This window comes from Triturus cristatus, chromosome 9 (assembly GCF_964204655.1).
Source record: "Triturus cristatus chromosome 9, aTriCri1.1, whole genome shotgun sequence".
In the NCBI taxonomy this organism is placed as follows: domain Eukaryota; kingdom Metazoa; phylum Chordata; class Amphibia; order Caudata; family Salamandridae; genus Triturus; species Triturus cristatus.
In genome coordinates, this window is record NC_140592.1 from 824,146,763 (window position 1) to 824,170,836 (window position 24,074).

Consider the following 24,074-nt stretch of genomic DNA (forward strand, 5'->3'; position numbering starts at 1 on the left):
TGTACAGCCATCTGTTCAGGTAGGATATGAATCCAAATATGAAGTGAAAGCTATCCTAGACTTAAAAAGTAAAAGAGGTTGTGTTTATGATCTCATTGCCTGGAAGGGATATGGACTGAAAAGTAGATCTTGCGAACCTTTGGATTACATTCATGCCACAAGATTACAGAAATAAATCTCAACACCCAACCAAATCCAAGCTGTGGAGAGGGTTTTAGGTCTTAGGAGGGGTGTAGTGTAAGGGCTGCCCCAAACAGAGTGATTGGGATGGCAGATCTTATTCCACACACTCCAATACATCAGTTGTATCCTGACTTCAGGACTCATTACGGCGCTCCCACCAGAGCTCTAGCTGTCACGAAAATTGCAGCCATGTTTTGAAAAGCGAATGGGTTAAATGTCACATCCGCTCATTTTTTAACTCCTGTTATTTTTTCCCTTAGCTGAACCTTGGATAGTAGGAGATCCTGGCTGGTTCCTGTCCTCACAAAGTTTCCCCTTCACGGTCCACTGTCAGTGGTAACCACCACTCCTGCTTCTGTGGAATCATTATGAGCACAATCGCCCGCAGCAATCAATTTTGGAAACTTCAAACCTATAAGAAAAAAACAAGATATTTTACCAACAGATGTCTGTCAAGAATAAAGCTATGAAGGGCCATAGTACTTACCGTCCTGGAATTCCTTGACTCCTTTCTGCAGTTGGACATTATTGTTCCCTAAAAAGACAAAATATAAAGTTTGTCAAGTAATGAAGTTGTTTTCATGAGATTCAAATATATCATTGAGTTATTTTACAAGCTGCCTTTAAAAACTCTAAAGCAAGACTTGTTTTGAATGTCACAACACTTGCTCACACAACCTATTTTGGCACACAAACCATTTGAACTTTTTAAAAAAAAAATCTTTTCTTTTTAAACTGTAGTTTTAATTATAGCTGGTACATTTAGTTTCGGTTTATACAACTTTATACAATCTGATTGTCATGGAAGGTACAGATATTATTTACTTTCATATACATTTAGGATACGCCACGATCAGCCTGCATTTGTTCATCGAGAAGGGGGGTGGGGTTAAGGGAAACAGGGGAACACAGATATCCCCGCGATATTCATTCCATTTAGCCCATATGTGTGACCATTTTTTACGACAACCCCTGGAGATATATACAGTCTTTTCCCAAAACATACACCAGTCCATGGGGCATATTATCAAGAAGGCGCTAAAATTATCGCCGCTTTAGCGGCAGAAAACTGCCGCTAAAGCGGCGATAATGGGCTTGATAATATGCCCTTGAGAATTCCAATATAAGCCCATGTTCTGGTGTCAACATGGGCTTCTATTGGAATTCTCACGGGCATATAATCAAGCCCATTATCGCCGCTTTAGCGGCAGTTTTGTGCCGCTAAAGCGATGATAATTTTAATGCCGTGCTTGATAATATGCCCCCATATCTTGTTTCCATGAGGCTAGGCCCGGGGTCTCCCTCGCTCTCCACATCCTAGCGATGTTCCGCTTAGCTATCATTCACCCCTGGGCTGCCCATGTTTTCTCTTTATTATTCAGGTCTGTCGGCCCCCACACATTGAGCAAGCACCATCTAGCCTCCAGGGTCAGGTCCTCTCCCAACACCTCAGACATACAACCCAGCACATTCGACCAGTACTTGCGGATATTAGTGCATTTCCACAGCGTATGAATGAAAGTGCCGTCCTGCCCACAATTTCGTATACAACTCGAATCTTCCCCATATGCCATCTTAGCTAGGGCCGTTCTTGAAAAATATGTTCTATGTAGAATTTTTAACTGCACCAGTTTAAGTCGCGACGAGATTGCGACCTCCCTAGGGGAGGCAAGCGCCTCCATCCAGTCTTCCTCATCTAGCTCCAACAAGTCCCCTGTCCATTTTTCCCTAATCTTCACAAGGGGGTCCGGAACATGGTTAATTAGTTTACGATAGGTGAGCGAAATTGACTTACTGGGCATGTATCCATCTAGGAGTCTGTCCTCCAGTGGCGTCGCTTCTGGAAGCGACTCTCCAACCGGGAGACAGGAGCATAGGACATGCCTAACTTGGCAGTATCTGAAAATTTCAGATTCGGCAAGATCGTATTCCTGCTGCAACTCAGAGAACTCCATCACTTTGCCACCTTTCCATAGGTCACCCACCTTAGAGAGCCCAATTAGGTCCCAACGATCAAAACCTTTGGATGGTCGGAGGGTACCTAGCAAATATGAGTCCCAAAGGGGGGTGAATTGCTTGATTTTCTTATCCCAGCCTAAACTTTTATGGGTTGTATGCAATGTCAAAACAGCATCTGATGTCGGCCCCGTCAACTGCAGCCGGGCAGGATTAGAGTAAAGAGCCCCGGCATAAGATCCCCCCAGCAACAACCATCTATCCATTCTATATCCTGGGTCATTATATGGTCTATATGTGCACTTATTGATAGCTGCCAATTGCACAGCCCAGTGGTATCACTTGACATCTGGGAGACCGATGCCTTTATCATACCATCCACGCACAAGTTTACTTACTGATATTCGTGGTTTTCCCCCCACCCAAAGGATGGCTCTTTGCTCGCTTTCTATTGCCAAGAAATACTTTGCTGGGACAGGACTTGGCGTAATCTGTGGAACATACAGGAAGCATGGTAGGGACATAATTTAAAAAAGTGCTGCCCTACCCAGTTGGGACAGCGGTAGAGTCTTCCAGTGCTCCACATCACTACGAAGTCTCCGCAATGGGGGCAAGAGATTATGGTCATAGAACAACCCGGGATCCTTGGTAATATATATGCCCAAGTATTTGAAACCTTCTCTCGCCTCTGCCACTTTACACCCCCTGGGCAGGATCGGAATTTGTCCCCTGAGCACATGGATCACAGACTTGTAGCAGTTGATAGCATATCCAGAATACCTTCTGAAAGTAGTGAATATATCAAGTACTCTGCTTAACGAGGCCCTCGGTGACGCCAGATATAAAAGGATATCGTCCGCATAGGAGTTTCGCCAGTATTGGGGGCGCACCTGGCTTGGGCCTCCCTCCTGTGTGCTTTCAACTGTGAAAAACTTTGACAGGGATTTAGGCCAAAGGTGATTCAGTATTAGATCCTCTATGAATAGGTCGACGGCTGGCCCTTCTGCTCTCTCGGGGGACCCCCATGATCCGTATTTTGCTGCGTCTCACACGACCTTCATAATCGTCCAGCTGAGTTTCTGTCCGTTTTTGGACGGCCTGCAGTTCTTTGATCTCTTGACGCATCTGTCAGGTTTCGCTACTGATCTCCGAAGTTGCCACTTCAATGGTTTTCACTTTTTCAGTCGTCTTCTGTAGGTCAGCTCTTAGCAGCGTAATTTCATGGTGATTGTGTCCATTCTCTGTTCCAATGGTGTGGGCACTCCCGCTATGGCAGCCATAATATCTTTGAGGGTAGGTTCTTCCTTGGCTGAGTTCATTGCCTTGTCCGCCTCTCCTTTACTCGCAGTCTCCAAGTCTACCCCCTTTTGGGCAGTGAATTTATCCAGTTTGGTTTGTAGCATGGTTCTCTGTCCTTTGGCCCCCGACATTTCGATTTCTTGAGAAAGGAATCCCCACGGGAGTTACCCGCTGCCTACTCGTGGAATATATATCCCTCGCCGGCCTGTCGGAGCTTACCCGGGAGGCCCAGAAGTCCAACACTCTTGGGGCTACGTTCGGGACTTCGTCCTCCACCACTCGATTCCTTATCTCCGCAGGATGGCTGCTCTGTGACCTCCGGTCACTTCCTGGGGTCCTGGCACCTGGAAATGGTGCACATTGTGGTCTGGAGTGGAAGTATTTATGAGCCCCTCAAACCCACTGCAGGCTAGAGCTGCACAATGCCTGAACGATACCTTCATGGGCTGTCCAGTTACTGGCTACTATGAGGGGGAGGGGGGCCATGCTAGCACACCGCAATCATTTTGAAAGAAGTCCCCGTGGGGCCCCACCCCCATCAGTCCACGGAGTTAGACGTCCGGTATTGATGCTTTGCAGCTGTGTCTTTGGTCAGGACATCACCCACAGTCCAATACAACAGAGATGGTAGTATTCGGGGACCCTGGGGTCTAATGCCACTTTCCTTACGTGGCCCCCTGGTCTGCCTCCCCGGAAGCCACGCATACACAGACTGAGCTGTGTCTCCGCAGATCGTGGGTGAGCTGCCACGTAGACAACACTTTCACCGGCCCAGGCCAGGTCGGGAGCTCCCACACGCTTCTTCGGCTGTTCCGGCTTACTGGGGGGAGGCCAGCCCGCAATCGGTTGCATTGCCCGAGTCATGTACCGCTGCTGCTGGTTACGACATGTTGGGAACCACATGAGACCGCGGTTGTCCAGGCCTCGATAGTGCTCGGCTCTCACACTCGGCTTTCCTCAACGCTGGCAATTTCCCAGCTGTTACGAGACAGCGGACGCCTTGCTGACCCTCCGCTGCCTTTATTAGGTGATTCACGGATATTTTAGCGGATCTTTAGGCCGGCTGTGTCCTCGGGCGGTGGGAGCTTCAGTCGAGTGCGAACATCGCGCTCGGCATGCAAGCCACGCACCCCATTTGAACTTTTTAAGAAAGATTGAGTCTGTAGAGTTTTTGTCAAATTAGTATGAATTATCGGATGTAAAAACTGTTACAATAATTGTTTGTTGTTAGTCAGGTAATGATAAAGGGGATGGGGACAATTTGGGACATTCTCTAAAGGGATAAAAGACTTTAATACCCTAGAAGTAATTACCCAAAGTTTTTAATTCTTTAGGTATAGCATTAGAAATACACAGTCCTGAAGTTAAGGAATACAGCATCCCTAGCAGGAAAGAGGTAATATGTAGGTAAGACCTGAGGGAGGTGATGTGATAATTAAAGGATTAGGGATTGGATAATACATTTAGTACCTGGAAGGTATACATATTTTGTCTTTTCTAAGCATTCCAACCATTATTGAGGCTACCAGACAGAAGACAAAGAAGGGATGCCTCTGTGGAGAGTGACCAGACAGACCAGAGGTTGTTTTTCTTTTTTTCAAAATCTCATTCTCCTTTCCCGTGGTAACTGGCCCAGAATGAAGAGCAGAATTCCATTCGGACTCTGGCGGTTTCTGGGTGGTCTGGGAAACTATCTTCTTTTAGTCCATCTCACTCCTACAACACCACAAAACTGACTAGTGCTCAGTTGTTACAATATGTATGGGGTCTGTGTGGAGTTGGGAGACTTGTCAGCCTTAAGGTGGTCTACCCCCAAACTGTTTGCTTTGGACCTCCACGTTTTTGCTGTATGTTTTTGTTGGCCTTAGAACTCTGAGAACTTTACCACTGCTAACCAGTGCTAAAGTGCATATCTTTCTTCGCTAAACATGTTTGTGATTGGTGTATACCTGATTGAGATATTTAATTTACTTGTAAGTCCCTTGTAAAGTGGTACACCATGTGCCCAGGGCCTGTAAGTTCAATGTTACAAGTGGGCTTGCAGCACTGATTGTGCCACCCACAGAAGTAGCCTTTTAAACCTGTGTGTGTAGTTTACTGTACCTTCGACTTGGCATTTAAAACCTACTTGCTAAGCCTTAAACTCCCTTTTTATTATATCTAAGCCACCCTTAAGGTATGCCCTAGGTAGTCCTAAGGGCGGGTTGCTATTTAAGTAAAATATAGGACATGTACCTTTATGTTTTGCCTGTCCTGGAAGTGACAAACAGCCTATTTTGTTTTTCACTACGGTGAGGCCTACCCCTCTCATTGGGGAGGCATTGGGGAACTCCTAAATAATCTTTTAAGCTGTATTTCCTGATCAGAGAGGAGTAGTCTTTTGATGTTTGTATTGATAAATTATACTTACTGGTACGGTTGGATTTAACTTTACTATTTTAGACATGCCACTTTTGAAAAATGTACATTTCTATGCACGTACTGTTCTGTGTGCCTGACAGCCTGTTTCCAATGCACGTCTGGGCTGGGCTTGGGTGACAGCTACATTTGTGCATTCCCTCCAGACAGTCATAATACAGGACATTTAACTACATCTGCATTCATCAGCATACTGATGGGTCATCCTGGGTAGGAAGGAGGAGAGGATGTAACATTTCACTTGAATAGTTAGTGTCCTGTCTCGACACAAAGGGCTCATTATCCCCCATAGCTAGGCTGGCAGACAGGACTGGGCTGAAAGGAGACCTCTGTACTTCAGAGAGTTATTTTTAAGTCACCTCCAAAGCAAAGGCACTTTTGGGTATAAGTACTGGTTCTCTGACCCCATCTAATCAGACATTCTTTGGACCTGTAACCAATCACTGTTGTCTCTTCATCTTCAAATTTCCAGAAGGACTGCTGAGCTACCAGAAGGGACTGCCACTCTGCTAACTCCTCTGCTGTGTTGGCTTGCTGCTGTTGAGCTGCAGGAGGGACTGCAACTTTGCTACCTGCCTTGTTGCGCTGGCCTGCTGCCTTCTTCCTCTGTGCTGTGCTGAATTGAGAGTTCTCTCCAAGGGCTTGTTAGCTTGCCCCCAGTCTCAGGGCCATCAAAGATTTCATTTTTTTCTCTACACGGCAGCTGATGCCTGCACAGATCAGTGTTTTCCACTGAAGACAAGCGCTGGTCCCCGAGCTGCAGCACATGCTCTGCACTCAAAGCTTTGCTGCACAAGCGGGCCCACACTTCACCCCTGAGCTGTTTTCGACTTACATTCACAAGTTCCAGTGCGCTGCCTGAAATCACCATCTCCCACCCTGAGGAGACACTGCAGTGCTAAGGGAAGCCCTCTCAACGCAGCCTGGCCATATCACCTTGGTAACGGGAGTTCCAACTGCGTCAGCTTTGCTTGCCCACATCAGCTGAATCAGTGCACCTGCCCCCGTGCATTCTGCCTGCCCGAGGATCTCTCCTTGTGACACCAGCTGAAAAGGTACTGTGAACCGTGAGACCCATGTGGTCCTTGCAGCTGCCCTTCGTTCCCTCACAGGCAGATGACTTTGCCCGTTCATAATCACAAAGGTACGAGTGAGGACTCTCGTTCCAGTGACTAGCAGGTGCTGAGTCCCATCTATTTGACAATGGGAAACATATCCAAAAGACTTCAGGAGCACTGTTTTTCCTGCTCCAACTTTTAGAAAGCCTGATTCCGATCCCCGGCAGGGATCATTGTCTTCATACACAGCATACCGTAAAGCACCTAACTGAGGTGAATGTGTTTTACCTACATTTGGCAAAAGCGCTCATATCTTGAAAAGTAATTAATGTATTTTTATGGCTATGGTCTTATTTTGTTTATAATATACAAACCTATTTTTACAAACCTGTGTGCAGCCTTTCTTTGTGGTGTATTCATTGTGTTACTGTGTGAGTGTGTTGCACAAATACTTTACACATTGCGTCTTTTAATAAGCCAGCCTACTCTGCGCCAAGCTACAAGAGGGCGAGCACAGGCTTTCTCAGTTTTGTATCTAGTTTACCTTGACTAGAGTGGTGGGTTATGCCAAGCCGGGTGTATACCTTAGCTAACCATAAACAGAATGTCTAAAACGGCAAAAGTGTTTGAATCACCTCTACCCCATTTTACACATTGGATAATTCCGTGGTTGGTTCTGAACAGCAGTGGAAAGTCATGAAAGCCTGGTTTCATGGCATTTGGACAGAAGGCCATTGCCCTACAGTCCAGGGAAGAGTAGGCTGAGTAAGTGTCGGGACAAACTTGGGGAATGGCTATTGATAAACTGTTCTTTTTGTCAAATTGGAGGTGGAAGAGCTGGGGGTTCGAACAAGGGAACATGGAGAGGAGTCAAACAGCGATGAAAACAGGCGAAGGCAGTAAACAGAACATTAGATGGTTTCAACTGGAACACCTACAATTTTAACATGGAATATGCAGTGGCTTAACAGTATAAGTAAAAGGTTTCAGATCCAGGCATATATCAAGTGAGGAGGGGTGCAGGTGGTGATGCTACAGGATGTGCACCTGACCAGGCTAGATGGGCAAGCACTGCAGATACGTTGGAGGGATCAATGATATTTCACACACTACTCTGCATATTCCAGGGGCATGTTGATGTGGATCACACAGTGAGTGCCAATCCAACTGACAGACAAACTTAAAAATGTAGGTAGAAGGAATCTTATATTAAGTAAAGGCTGAATGGAAGGGAAGTAGCACTGGTAATGTATTTGCCCCAAACACAGATCAGCCAGCATACCTCGAGGAGTTATCGAAAAAGATGGCGAGCCTGACACCTTACCCATTTAAAGCAGGGGGCTCTTTAATTGTATTGCAGACGTAAACTTAGACAGGTCTCACCCTCGCTTACTACCTCGGTGCGATCAGAATTGCCGAAGCCTGTAACAACTAGATAGAGCACTAAAACAAGGCAGACTTTTGTAGGGGCATCTTCCTGGTGCCGCAAATACTTGTTTTGTTCGAGCATCCACTTGTGTCTGGGCAGAGTCTCATGTTCTCCAGCAGTGCACACCCCAGTGACACAAGCAGGGTATTTAGCTAGGACACATTTGCATCATAATCTTCTGATCCTAGCATTAAGATGGAGTAAAACTAGGTCTCCTACCACGACTCGGAAGCTAAAAGTGGAGATTATGGAGGACCAGGTCTTTAATAGAACTCTCAGTGAAGGTATACAGAACTACTCTACTAAATCTCAGGATCTACCTCATCCGGAATGGCTGAAGGGGAGGCCGTTACAGTTGTTCTTCAGAGACAAAGTATTAGCAGCAAGAGTTAGGGCCACACTACGTCGGGAAATTGAGCAACAGGAGCAAGTTGTTAGGACCCTGGGGTAAGAAAGACCTAGGCACCGTGATTTCATGACGAATTGTTGGCAGAGCCGGAAACACTTGCAGAACTAATTGAGAGGGTCAGGAGCCTTGATAATAAGGAATATGCAGGAAGGGCCCAGGATGAACAAGATAAGTCTGACCAGTTATTATCATGGTTAGCTAATCAATAGAAAAGGCAGAATAGGAACTATTGTGTACACACAGGATGAAATAAATTGGACTTTCTTGACATATTATCAAGAGTTCTATGGGGCCACAGAGACAGTTGAACAATGGGTAATTCAAAGTATCTTAACAGAGAGAAGTTCCGGCTGCTGCCTGGGGAGAACAGAGATGCTCGAGTGAGTGATATAACAGAAGGGGAGGTGAGACAAGCAGTTAAGGGTATGTCAAGGAGAAAGGTGGCAGGATCAGATGGATTGCTCATAGAAGTTAATGCTGCATATTGACCTACAAGCACCCATGTCAGTTGTTAACACAGATAGGGAAGAGCAGAGCCTACCTCCACTACGAGAGAGGCCAGGATAGTGGTGGCACTTCCCAAAGAAGGAATGGATGCTTCAGACCCTGTAGTGTACTGATCTACGTCAATGTTGAGTACATACTTTAAAAATGTTTAGAAAATGTTGGTGACTCCTCCTTTTTTCACGTTGCCTACTACAAGCAGGTCAAATGAGATATATGCCGGGGAGGAATACAGCATTCAATATAAATAGGCTCCTGCAAATCCTTGCTCATCCTTGTGAGATGCTCTTGGAAGATTCATATTGTAAATTAAAATTGAAAAGATCTTTATTCCTTGCAATGGGAATGTTCATAATCAGTTAATAGATAGGATGGGGTGGGAGTAGGCTTTATATGTTTGGGTGCAACTACTACACACAAACCCTACTGCCAGAGTTAGAACGGAGCAGGTCATCTCTAGGGAATGGGTTGTGAAGCATGACAATAGGCAGGGCTGTCCACAGCTCTCCCGCCTCTTTATGATATCAGCGGTTGCAGGATTTTGGATTTTGGAACAGTGTTTGGCATCAAAATGAGCAGGACTAAAACAAGAGCTTTCCCAGTTCACCTAGGAGAGGTGCAAGAGGAATATGGTGGGAAACCAGATACAGGAATATAATATTGTCAAATTGGCAGAATGAAACAGAACTCTAGCTTGAGTGTATTATGACACATCATTAAGTGGGTAGATAGGAGTGGGGGCTGAAGGTATGGATAGAACAGGATTTCGAGATAATTGGTGATCCAATTGTATTATGTAAACAGGGTATACCTAACACTTAAAATAATGAATAAAATGCATCCTGATGCACATGTTACGTGCCATAGATGTGCAGAGTCTGCCATAGAGTTCTACAATGAGGCATGGGATTGTCCTGAAATTCAGGCATATTGGTGGAAAATTGAAGAATTCCTGCTGGCCACAACAGGTTGGGTTCTACCCGAATCGCCAGAACTATTCTTAGTGGGCTTGTATAAAAATCCTAAGAATAAACAAATAACAACTAGATTCCTTGATCTAGTGTTAGTGTGTCCAAAACTGCAGATTACTAGAGACTGGAAGAACCTCAGAGGGCATAATAATAATATATGCCTGAAGGAACTGAGAAAATGGACAGAGGCCGAGAGGCACAGAGAAGCCAAAAAAAGCAGAGAGAAGTTGGTGTCTCCAGCTCATGGGATGGAACAATGCTTCCATACCAGAAGAGAGTTAAGTCTCAATCCCCCACAAGGAAATGGGTAGTAGAGAGTGTTTGATTGCCCCATTGGATGTAGAACAGGGTCAATTGAGCAGATATTTCTAGTGAGCCCCTGTTGATGTCTAGTTCCTACCAATCTGTAGTACGTACGCATTGTTTGGACAACATAAACTAAGGGCTTGGTGTTGAGACTGATTCCAGACACCCCCACAGGATATGTTGGCCTATAGACCAGCTAGCTCACAGTGCCACCATAAGCCCCCCCTAACCTATCAGGGAGTGAATAGTTTCTAGCAACCACTGAACATGACAACCCTGACCCCTCAGGGATCATGGAAACAGTACAGAACCTTTCGCTCTTTCACTCGTACTTACTTATTCTCAGAGAAATATACAGAGAATACACAGTGGGACGTTTTCAATATTATATATTAAACCCACGTTATTCTTGCATAAAATACATGTGCTGCAAAGATTAGTAGACAGAAGCAGGAAAATGTGATTACAAGCACCAAAAGCGTAAATAGTAGATATATTTCTACCATGGTGCTAAATAATGTATATATGCAGGCATATAAACAAGGCAGTGATCTAGTATATTCCCACTATGCGAATCCTACTTTAAATGTACCTAGAGTGTGTGTAGGTGTAGAGCCAAGAATCCCCCCAGGGACGATCCAACCCCTTTACCTGATGGGATATAGTGAATGTCCCCGTCTTGGTTACAAACTAGATCCCCCTCACGAGTTGTCAGACCGCTGCATGGTGATGTCTCAGCATGCAAGGGCCCTCGATGTCCATGGAAGTACCTCCTCTACTAATCTATTGGGATTCTCATCTTTTATAACCAAAGCAGCCTTGCGATGTGCACATAGATTAGTGATGTTATGGGTATGTAGATAGCCCTGTTAGTGATGACATTTGTAGGTAGTGAGAAACGAGACCTTGGACATAATGTTCAGGGTGTTGTGATAATGTGCGAAGTTAGATGTGAAAACTGTTTAGTTTCATAGAAACAAATGGATGTATGACGTTACAACGCATACTTTTACAACGCATGCACTTACAACACAATTTTTACAACGCAACATCCACTACAACGCATTCCATTACATCGCATGACACTACAACGCATTTTTAAAAACTACCTTTACAACGCATTCCATTACATCGCATACTACCTTTACAACGCATACAATTACAACGCATAATATTACATTGAATTTAAGGTAAGTTTAGGATAGTATAGGGGTAAAAATTACTATTCTAACTCCAGGGGGTGCAACAGTAGAGTAAGTGTTGGATAGTATAGGGGTAAAAATTACTATTCTAACTCCAGGGGGTGCAACAGTAGGGTAAGTGTTGGATAGTATAGGGGTAAAAATTACTATTCTAACTCCAGGGGGTGCAACAGTAGGGTAAGTGTTGGATAGTATAGGGGTAAACATTACTATTCTAACTCCAGGGGGTGCGATAGTAGGGTAAGTGTTGGATAGTATAGGGGTAAAAATTACTATTCTTACTCCAGAGGGTGCAACAGTAGGGTAAGTGTTGGATAGTATAGGGGTACAAATTACTATTCTAACTCCAGGGGGTGCAACAGTAGGGTAAGTGTTGGATAGTATAGGGGTAAAAATTACTATTCTTACTCCAGGGGGTGCAACAGTAGGGTAAGTGTTGGATAGTATAGGGGTAAAAATTACTATTCTAACTCCAGGGGGTGCAACAGTAGGGTAATTGTTGGATAGTATAGGGGTAAAAATTACTATTCTAACTCCAGGGGGTGCAACAGTAGGGTAAGTGTTGGATAGTGTAGTGTAATATTATGCGTTGTAATGGTATGCGTTGTAAAGGTAGTATGCGATGTAATGGAATGCGTTGTAAAGGTAGTTTTTAAAAATGCGTTGTAGTGTCATACGATGTAATGGAATGCGTTGTAGTGGATGTTGCGTTGTAAAAATTGCGTTGTAAGTGTAGTGCGTTGTAAAAGTTGCATAGTAAAGGTTGTTCCCCAAACAAATTCAACATGGTCGTGCATGCAAATATGTGCAAAAGGTCACAACTGGAAATGTTATTTGTGAGGACAATGTAAGAAATAAGCTGCTTCGCTATATGGGTCTAACTCGTGAATATAAAACCCACTCCTGATACTAAGGGTCGATATCTAAAAAGCTATCTAAAAAAGCTGGCAGACAATTTTAAAAAACATTTAAAAAACGGGCTTCCCAAATAAATATATTATAAAGTCTTAAAAGTCATTAGATTATTTGAGATCCAAAGCACTCAGAAAGCTATGGTGCCTAGAAAAAGAAAAAGCTGTTTTATTCATTTTGTTTTTAAAAGAGACCAAATTGTTCCCACACGGAAAAGGCCAATAGTTTATGTGTTCCAAGTGGTAGATGCAACATTGATGTTGCCCACATACGCAGACATCCTGGAGGCGCACCTCGTAGCATGTTTATGGAGCAGAGGTGATCCCACCCAGTTCCCACAGCAGTCACTGAGTGAAGCGTTGTGTCCCACTAGTTGTAGGCAGAGCTGTTGTTCACATCACGAGGAGCTGAAGCATCCCAGGGTGGCTCTAGGAATGCATTCATCAGCAATGGAATACGCCGGGGACAGAAATATGCATGGGCCTTTAAGGGGTCCATTAGTACTTCAAGGTCCGGTGGCGCAACCAATTCTGATCCGAAACACATATCCAGGATGCATTTGTGGTTGGAAAGCAGGCAGCAGAAGACTGGTTGTAGGCAGTCAAGCCAGACAGGTCTGAACAACAAGAACTAGTGCTCATTTAGTTCTGGAAGCCGAGGTGTGTCGAAGCAGTGTATCATGTGCTCACAGTAATGCAGCACTAGCAAGGACGTCCATTGTGGAGCAGAGCGAATGAAATCAGTATTCCCGGACAAAGTAGCAGGTCAAGCGGGAACCTTCCAAAAACGCTTCCCAACACAGAGTGTATGAAAGATTGTTTAACTCCAAATATTGTCTGAAAGGTGCTGACCAAACCAGAGCCGATACATTTTAAGAAGTGCACTATTCCTTTCGTATCAGACATGTTAAAGATAAGATGGACCAGCTCCCCAAAATGCAGCGGGACGTTAGAATGGAGTAGCGTCTGTATATCAGATCAGGACCTTGCAATCTGGAGATCAAACGTCTCTTTGCAAAAGCATGGCTTTCAGTTTGCTTAGGGAGTCAAATTTTATTTTGGAAACATTTATCAAAGGCCATAGTGTTGCCTCCTTAACTGTGCGCGCAGGGGGAAACAGTACTTGTGTACAACAAGTGGCTAAGGAATTAACTGTCACTAGATAAGCAATGCCCTCCTCCATTCCCCAGCTACTTTGATCATTCTGCATCAAATAGCTCCCATTTAAGAGCAGCCTGACTACAGGATGAACCACAGCAGCGCTTAAGGTGTCTTCACAGTCTGAGCCACTAAGAAAAACATCTGTGTCCCCATTCCTGTATCTAAACCAGAATGGTAATTCCCAATACCCGTACACATATCCTTCCACTGGTGCTTCATATCTGCCTACCTGTTGGTATTGGAGATAATATTGGAATTGAAAGTTTGTGACCGGTAGGGTGATGCAACTATGGTTATCCTGTCAGTGGATGGTGTTTCAGCCTCTCTGAAAGGTAATTGGTCTATTTTTTCAATGTGCAACATAGTATATTTCGCATCACTGAGAACCATTGTTATCTGTCTTTCTGTTAGATCGTAAGGTGAAAACAGATTTGTACTGTTGATGTAGCACCACGGCAAGTGGCCAGAACGTAACAATTGTAACGTCCAGCTCAGTATCACTATTGATTGTCCATGTTGTAATATAGACATGCCCTGCTGTATTATGTCAATTGTGGAAGACACTATGTTGCCCAGTGAATACATTCTGGATGATAAAGTGGTCATACCATTGTCAACCACAGCCCATGCCTTTTCTAAATCAACCCTAATAATCTCATGCAATCTCTCATCAGCTTACTGTTGAGAAATCTTCCACAGCTCATTGTATATTCCATACAAAAAGCGCTTTTGACGTGGGTGTTGGCGACCTAGTAAAACATCCCTGAGATTCATGTCATCAAAAAGAAAGGACAAGTGTTTTTTTCCTCGGAGAGTGTTGAGGGTTTTAGCCAATCTAGGCATAACTTTCCAACACTATATGATATCACCACCCCAAGTATTCTGTTTGTACATATCGTTGATCAGGCGGCCATTTGATCCTAAACCCTTCGGTGCTACCCAGGAAACTAGATTGACACCCGTTTGTGTCTACAGGCCAAACCAACCAATCCTTCCAATTGGGTTCTGACAAATTAAAAGAACCATTTCGTATCATGGTATCTAGTGTATCCTCACTAAAGTGTGTAAAGTGCTGCCATTCTCGAAACGTGAGAATGCGGGAATACGTGGTGCATTCAAATTCTTCGATTTTGCTATACCCAGACATGCGGTTTGTTGCACTGTCTTGTTCAGGAAAATCATTTGATGTGGTATGCGGCATGCTCTAAATAAGGCATCTGTCCCCTGAACCTGCCAATTTCCCCCAGATAGACTATGTGTCTATGTGTCTTTCCTGAAGTTGAAACTCTGTATAGACAGTTGGGAAATAAAGGAAGCAGAGTATATCAGCTTAGAGTTTGTTAGCATTCCACTCTGGGAGGGTTACTCCCCCCTTTGTTTTTTTTTTGATTGGTGGGCCAATCTGGAGAATATGCTAAAGGTATGCATGCTGTGTGAGTGGGTATGTGAGACTGCTTTGGAGCTGTATAATTGATCTGTATTGTATAAGAGGCGAAAGGACTAAGCATTCATCAAATGGGGAGAATTATGTGAAGAGCATTGTGATTTGTTGAGAAGATCAATAAACTTTGTAAAAAAAAAAGGATAACCACAATCATAGAGATTTGCATCCACTCCGGAGCACACTCAGACCCCTGTCCCCCCGACATCTTCCACAGAGCCGCCACGGCCTTCGCACCCAAACTACGCCGAACAATCAACTCCCTCGAGACTGCCACATTCCCCGATGACTGGAAACATGCCGAAGTCAACCCCCTCCTGAAGAAACCCTCCGCAGACCCGACGGACCTCAAGAACTTCAGGCCCATCTCACTGCTTCCTTTCGCAGCCAAGGCCATCAAAAAGGCTATCAACACCCAGCTAGTAAACTTAATCTAAGCCAACAACGTCCTGGACATCTCCAAATCCGGATTCCGCAGCAACCACAGCACCGAGACCGCCCTATTCGCTGCCACTGACGATATTTCTCACAGGAAAAACTCAGAGAGTAAGACTCCCACCTACCTCTCAGAACCGACAGAGACCAGATGTGGCATACCCCAGGGATTCTCCCTCAGCCCTACCCTCTTCAACATCTACATGGCCCTCCTCGCAACCATTGTCGGAAACCACGGACTCCACATCGTCTCCTTTGCCGACAACACCCAGCTCTTCCTCTGCCTCACCAAGGAACCCAACATCACCAGGTACAACTTCTAAGAAGGGATGAAATCCGTCGCCACCTGGATGAAGAAGAGCTGGCTGAAACTCAACTCTGACAAAACAGAAGTCCTCATACTTGGCTCCACCCCTACAGCATGGGATGACACCTGGTGCCCCCCTGCCCCCGGAAACGCCCCTACCCCGACAAACTACGTCGGCATCATACTGGAATCATCCATCACTATAAACTGCCAGATTAACCCATATCCTCGGCCTGCTTCAACACCCTCTGCATACTCTGTAAAACATTAAGATGGATCCTCTCTGAATCCAAAAAAGCAGTCACACACGCCATCATCACTAGCACATTTGGACTACGGTAACCTCCTCTTTACCAAAATCAACAAAAAACTCCTTCGCAAGCTCCAGACCGTCCAGAACACCACAGCCAGACTGATCCTAGGCATCCCCCGTCACAACCACATCACACAATACCTCCGCAATCTCCGCTGGCTCCCCATTGAAAGAAGAATAACCTTCAAGCTCCTCACGCAAACATACAAGGTCTTCCTCAACATCGGACCAACATACCTAAACAATCGCCTCTCCTTCCACGCACACAAGAGAAACCTCCGATCAGCCGACCGCTCTCTGGCATCTACAAGAGCAGAATGGGTGGAATGTCCTTCTCCTATCTTGCAGCCAAGACCTGGAATGACCTCCCCATCCACCTCTGGCAAAGCCCTACACTTCTCTAGTCCAGGAAGGACCTCAAGACCTGGCTTGTCAGATGACCCCAGCACCCAATGGAGCCACCCCCCCCCCAGTGCCTTGAGACCCTCACATGTAAGTAGCTGCGCTTAACAAACCCCTAATCGATTGATTGAATAGGGTTGGATCTTCAGGCTGGTTTGTTCTATGGTTCTGGGTATGTTTCCAAAGTTGTTGAACTCTGTCCATGTAATATCTTTAAGGAAGTGTTTTTGCCCCTGCTTCTTTCTTTGTAAGTTTTGTTCTTTTTAGTAATCCTTTTCATTTCATTCCATCAAACTATGGAAGTTGAAAACTTTTACGTAAATTTTACCTCATAATAATATAGAAATGTGCTTTAACAATAACATAGAAAATGCTTATCAAAATAGTGGTTAGAAAAAAATGCAAAAAGTGAAAATGCAGCTTGGTTCTGCAGAAAGCTCCAATTACTATTGTTCTTTCACTGCTAGGTCTCAATATTTTCTTGATTCTTTTGTATCCCTGTAAGAAAAATAATGCCTTTTTGTAAAATGATGATTTAACGTAATACTTGAACTGTAGAACTCGACATCTTCATGAAATGTGCTGTTTACTGCAAAATGTATTTCTTTCCTTCCTCACACCATATGACTTCACTATATTTTAGATTGTTTCCCCTGCCATATGCTTAGGATGAACAAGTTATTAATGAAAAAATGCTTGTGGTGTGTTTAAATTCCATGATCTAACCAGAACATGCTAGATATTAATGTTTCATTTCATAAAGCAGGCCATTGTTACACAATGGGTCACTAAACAGCTAACAGAGTAGGTTTGCAAAGGTTCTCATGAGAACCTTACTAGATGTATGTTTTCGTAATACGCTGTAGCCACATTAAAGTAACTAAATGTTGACATGGATGTTTACCGTGGGAACCGAGGGAGAAGGCGATGGACCATTGGAAGATCCTTCCTCATTGGCTATAGATGGCATAAAGCGATACCAAAGGGGATGATGGACGGAGCGTTTGAGCAAATCAAACACTCACCCCCAGTCAACTGATCTGGGTTTAATCCATCATCATTCTTTAGCTCACTCCACCACCCCAGTTCAGACATGGCCATATGCAAATCAGTCTGACCCTGTGCCTCATGGGAACAGTCCAGCCCGAACTGCCAAACCATGTCTTCCCTGGACCGGAAACAAGCATCCTGGGACCGGTTTCGGGTTCATAATCCTCAGCAGCCAGGCTATCTTGAATCCAGTGGCAAAGTGAGCAAGGGACCCACGTCTGGGCATACCCTGCCAACTTAGGGTGAACAAAGCGATACCAAAGGGGATGATGGACGGAGCGTTTGAGCAAATCAAACACTCACCCCCAGTCAACTGATCTGGGTTTAATCCATCATCATTCTTTAGCTCACTCCACCACCCGAGTTCAGACATGGCCATATGCAAATCAGTCTGACCTTGTGCCTCATGGGAACAGTCCAGCCCGAACTGCCAAACCATGTCTTCCCTGGACCGGAAACAAGCATCCTGGGACCGGTTTCGGGTTCATAACCCTCATCAGCCAGGCTATCTTGAATCCAGTGGCAAAGTGAGCAAGGGACCCATGTCTGGGCATACCCTGCCAACTTAGGGCGAACAAAGCGATACCAAAGGGGATGATGGACGGAGCGCTTGAGCAAATCAAACACTCACTCCCAGTCAACTGACCTTTTCATAGCTATCAACCTTTTGCTCCAAAATTTCACTTGCTCTTTTCTAAACCAATCTCTTTATGGGTTCTTGCTAGGATAGATTAGGTCCTTTAGATTTGGATAGGGACTAATTCTTTCTGGAACATGCTGTTATTTTGTATGCTTGTTTTAACCAAACTGTTCTTGATAGTTCTGCAAATTGATTTTTTTGACTAATCTGAATAAAAAGTCGAAAATACATACTAACTCTTAAAGAGAAAATAAACTTTCACAATTTCACAATTTCACCAAACCTCTCATTCTTGACTGAACATCTAATGCTGTTGACGATGTTTGTTTTAGAGATGTGTTTGGGTTGTGCTCCATTCTAATATAGTGGCAAAGATTCATCAACCCGAAGAGGCAAAGAAATCAGAAGTTCACTCAGTAAGTTTGAAGTGGAACTACTTATAAAATATTTTTAGTGAATTTCCGCCCTCGCACATCTAATGGAGACAGCATGACACCAGTCATCAGTGTGGATGCCCTCTGACTGCTCTTGTAGCGGACGCTTGCAGCTTGCAGCAGACGCGTACAGCGGGCGCGCCACCATCGCGCCAAAGGCACGCTTAAGGCAAGCCCGTCTGCGCCCGTCCACGCCTGGATGCGCCCAGCGCCAGAACCCCTGGCCCCTGGCCCAGCCATGATGACCGCCTCCGATACGACGCCAGAACCCTCATCGCTCTCAACCCAGGACGGACCCCCACCTGCTGCAGGGCCACCCCGAAGCGCACCCACGGTCACTTCGCCTGCCAGAACTGCAGCTTCTCCTGCATCAAAGACGCAGAGACACACGCCACGACAGAACACAACCAGCTCCGATGCATCCTGATCAACACCCACTCCACACGCAAACACGCCGTAGAGCTTTGGGACCTACTCGACACCGCATCACCAGACATCGCCTTCCTGACCAAGACCTGGATGAATGAAGCCTCCTCTCCAGACATCGCCATTGCCATCCCCGACGGATACAAGATCGCCCGCAGAGACCGCACCAACGGAGTCGGAGGAGGAATCGCCGTCATCCACAAGAAAACCATCAAGGTCTCAACAAACACCGATGACACTCTCAGCACCGCCGAACACATGCACTTCCAGATCCACACGGACCCCAAGACCACCCTAAGAGGCACCCTCGTCTACAGACCACCCGGACCCCGACCACAATTCTGCGACGCCATTGCCGACTTCATCAGCACGCACGCACTGACCTCCACCGACTACATCCGCCTCGGAGACCTGAACTTTCATCTGGAGAACAACAATGACAGCAACTCCTCCACCCTGATAGACAACCTTGCCAACCTCGGACTGGAACAGCTCATCACGACGCCGACCCACATAGCCGGTCACATTCTCGACGCCATCTTCTCCTCAAGCCCCCACATCTCCTTCAGCCACGTCTCTGCACCCACCTGGACCGACCACCACTGCATCCACTTCACCTTCCAGGAACCCGTCACACATCACCACACCCTACAGATCCCCCGTCGCTGCTGGGGCAAAATCACCGAAGTACAACTACAGACAAACATCGCACTCAACCCACCAACCAACCCCTCCAACCCCGACGCGAACACACTCAGACGATGGATGGAGGACTGCGCCAACACCTTAGCCCCGCTGAAAAAACAAACCCTGAAAGACACCAGCAAGAGAGCCAACTGGTTCACCCTGGAACTCCTAGCATCAAAGCGCACCTGCTGGAAATTGGAGAACATATGGCACAGCGAGAAATCGGCGGACAGCCGCGCAGCCCACAAAGACGCCATCCGCAACCACCACCACCTCATCAGGACCGCCAAGAGGACTTTCTTCAAAGACTGCCTCGACAACAACGCACACAACAGCAAGGAGCTCTTCAACATCGTGAATGAACTCTCCAACCCCAGCTCCATCGCCAATGACATCCCGCCGTCGCAAGCCCTGTGCGACTCCCTCGCCACCTTCTTCCACCGCAAGATCGCTGACATCCACGATAGCTTCAGCCCCCGGACAACCCTAACAAGCCCCAACACGCCGGAACCACCAAACCCCACCGACCACGAACCCCCGACAACCTGGGCCAACGTGAGCATCGAAGACATAATAAAGACCATGGGTGCAATCCACTGCGGCTCGCCATTTGACCCTTTTCCACACCACATCTTCAACAAAGCCGGCAGCTCCATCGCACCTCACCTGCGCAACATTATCAACCTCTCCTTCGAGACCGCGACCTTTCCTGAAAGCTGGAAACACACCGAGATCAACGCCCTACTGAAGAAACCCAAGGCGGACCCGAGCGAACTCAAAAACTTCTGTCCCATCTCCCTGCTCCCGTTCCCCGCTAAGGTCATTGAGAAGATAGTCAACATCCAGCTCACCCGCTACCTCGAGGACAACAGCATCCTGGACCCCTCCCATTAATAATTCCACAGCAACCACAGCACCAAGACCGCCCTCATCGCCACCACAGACGACATCAGGATCCTACTGGACAAAGGCGAGACAGCGGCCCTCATCCTTCTGGACCTCTCTGCCGCCTTCGACACCGTCTGCCACCTCACACTACGCACACGACTCCGCGACGCAGGGATCTGAGACAAGGCCATGTACTGGACCTTCCTCTTCAGCAGAACCCAGAGAGTCCGCCTCCCCCTGTTCCGAGCCGAAGCCTCCGAGATCATCTGCGGCGTCATGCAGGGATCCTCCCTCAGCCCGACGCTGTTCAACGTCTACATGGCGCCTCTCGCACGCATCGCCCGACATCACGACCTCAACATAATCTCCTATGCTGACGACACGCAACTGATCCTCTCCCTCACCAAGGACCCTATCACCGCCAAATCCAACCTCCACCAGGGAATGAAGGCCGTCGCCAACTGGATGGAGTAGAGCCGCCTTAAGCTGAACACAGACAAGACGGAGATCCTCATCCTCGGGCCCAACCCCTCCGCATGGGATGACTCCTGGTGGTGGCCCGCGTCGCTGGGAACACCCCCCGCACCCACCAACCACGCACACAACTTTGGGAGTCATCCTCGACTCGAAACTCACCATGACCAAACAAGTCAATGCTGTCTCCTCCACCTGCTTCAACACCCTCCGTATGCTCCGCAAGATCTACAGATGGATCCCAACTGACACAAGGAAAACAATCACCCAGGCCCTAGTCAGCAGCAGACTCGACTACAGAAACGCCCTCTACGCCGGAGCCCCGACCAAGCTCATCAACAGACTGCAAAGAATCCAAAATGCCTCTGCACGCCTGATCCTCGACGTCCTGCGCCGCAACCACATCACCCCCCACCTGAGGAACCTGCACTGGCTCCCTGTCGACAAAAGAATCTCCTTCAAGCTCCTGATCCACGCACACAAGGCACTCCACAAGACCGGCCCGGCCTATCTCAACAGCCGACTCTCCTTCTACGTACCCAACAGGAAACTCCGCTCCGCAGACCTCTCCTTGGCTACCATCCCACGCATACGTAGAACCACAGCCGGAGGCAAATCCTTCTCCCACCGCGCCGCCATGACCTGGAACGCCCTCCCCCTCATCCTACGACAAACCGAAGACCTTCTAACCTTCAGGAGACAACTCAAGACCTGGCTGTTCGATCAGTAGCAACAGCACCCCCCTCCCCACCCTCAGCGCCTTGAAACCCTTGCGGGTATGTAGTGCCCTTTACAAATTATTGATTGATTGATTGATTGATATTACTGAAATCAGGTGTATGCCTCCCTAAAGATAACATTTTTTTGTAAAGTGGAGGACCACTTCTTGCTTAGAATGGATCATTGTTCCTTAGGAAACTCATGTTTGTAAGAATATAGAGTTCATTATTCTTAGTCACCATAAAGTTAAAATTTGAGATCAAACTTTGCAAATATTTTTCCAAACTCTATTACTCAGGATCATCCGATTTCTGGGTTCAGGTGGCAGTCCTGCCAGTCATGAGGTACCTTCAGGAGAAAATAACACGTGTGTTAGGACAAATAAACAGGAATTGTAAGGGTATTTTGTGCCACCATCACTGTGTCTTTTTGGACAGGGTTGTGATCCATTGGGCTTACTGGACAGAATAACAATTTCCATTCTCTTATGCTCAAACGTAAGTTAAAAAAAATAAATCACAGTAAATTAAATTTCACCGCTGTTTAACTATACATCTTTTACCCCTCTGAGGCATGACCTCTTTATTTGCCCCACCAGTTTGCCACACTTGTCTGATGCAGTGATCTAGCCTCTGGGTAATAGCGGGTGGGAACACAGCACCTGGCTCTGCAGGCTGCTTAATCCTGGAGAACAATAGATGCTGGTGACCTGGTGCCTAGTACTATCCCTTGAGGTGCTTCTCCATCTTCTGGTTCACAGTATTCTCCTCAGATTTGTCCTTTTTGTTCCCAGTTGTATCCCTTGGTGGCTCAGAGGTTTCATCTCAGGCATCTGTTCTGTTGTTCATGGACTTCACTCCACTCCTCTCCTCTTTCTTTTGGCTTGTTCCACTACTGAGGTCCTATACGATGTTGCATCTGACCTCACTTCATGTGCATTCCTTGCCTGACCTATGTTCTTCATGAAACTGCCTGCACAGTCTGACCCTGGTACATGAGTAAAGAAGACATTCAATGAGATGATGAGCTGTTACCTTACATGGACGATGAACAGATCCTTCTTCCATGCCAAAGTGGAAAAGGCAAAAACAACAGTTGATGGACAGAATGCAGAACAATATCATACATTCACCCCAATACAGAGATCTAGGCCTAAATCCATAGTTTTTTTGCTCACAATGCCTTTCCAGTTTAATCCCAGCCATATGCAAATCAGTCTTAACCCTGTGCCTCCTGGGAACAGTCCAGCCCACACTGCCAAGCCAGGTCCTCCCTGGACGGGAAACAAGCATCCTAGGACCGGTTTCGGGGTTACACCCCTCTTTAGCCAGGATAGCTTGATTCCAGTGACATGGGGAGCATGGGACCCACGTCCGGGTATACCCATCCCACCCAGGGTGACAATTGCAAAAACAGCAGTTGATGGACAGAATGCAGAGCAATATCATACATTCACCCCAGTACAGAGATCTGGGCCTAAATCCATCGTTTTTTTGCTCACCATGGCATTCCAGTTTAATCCCAGTCATATGCAAATCAGTCTTGACCCTGTGCCTCCTGGGAACAGTCCAGCCCGAACTGCCAAGTCAAGTCCTCCCTGGACTGGAAACAAGCATCCTAGGAACGGTTTCGGGGTTTCACCCCTCTTCAGGCAGGATAGCTTGATTCCAGTGGCATGGAGAGCACGGGACCCACGTCTGGGTATACCCATCCCACCCAGGGTGACAATTGAAAAAACAACAGTTGATGTACAGAATGCAGAACAATATCATATATTTTTGCTCACCATGCCATTCCAGTTTGATCCTAGCCATATGCAAATGCAATGGTTTTTAGAGACAGAATGACAATCTGGCTGGACAGAGCACAATCATCTTGTTACCGTAGAGTATTCCTGTTGCCGAATTGTAATCCACCTGCCCAAATCTGTCTAGAATTCAGGTTAATATCACAGAAATGGTTATTAAAAGCTAGGTATGTAGCGTACTGCTTGAAAGTAAAGCAGTCACATGAGCGCACGCTAAAGAAAACACATCTGGTCATTAATAAG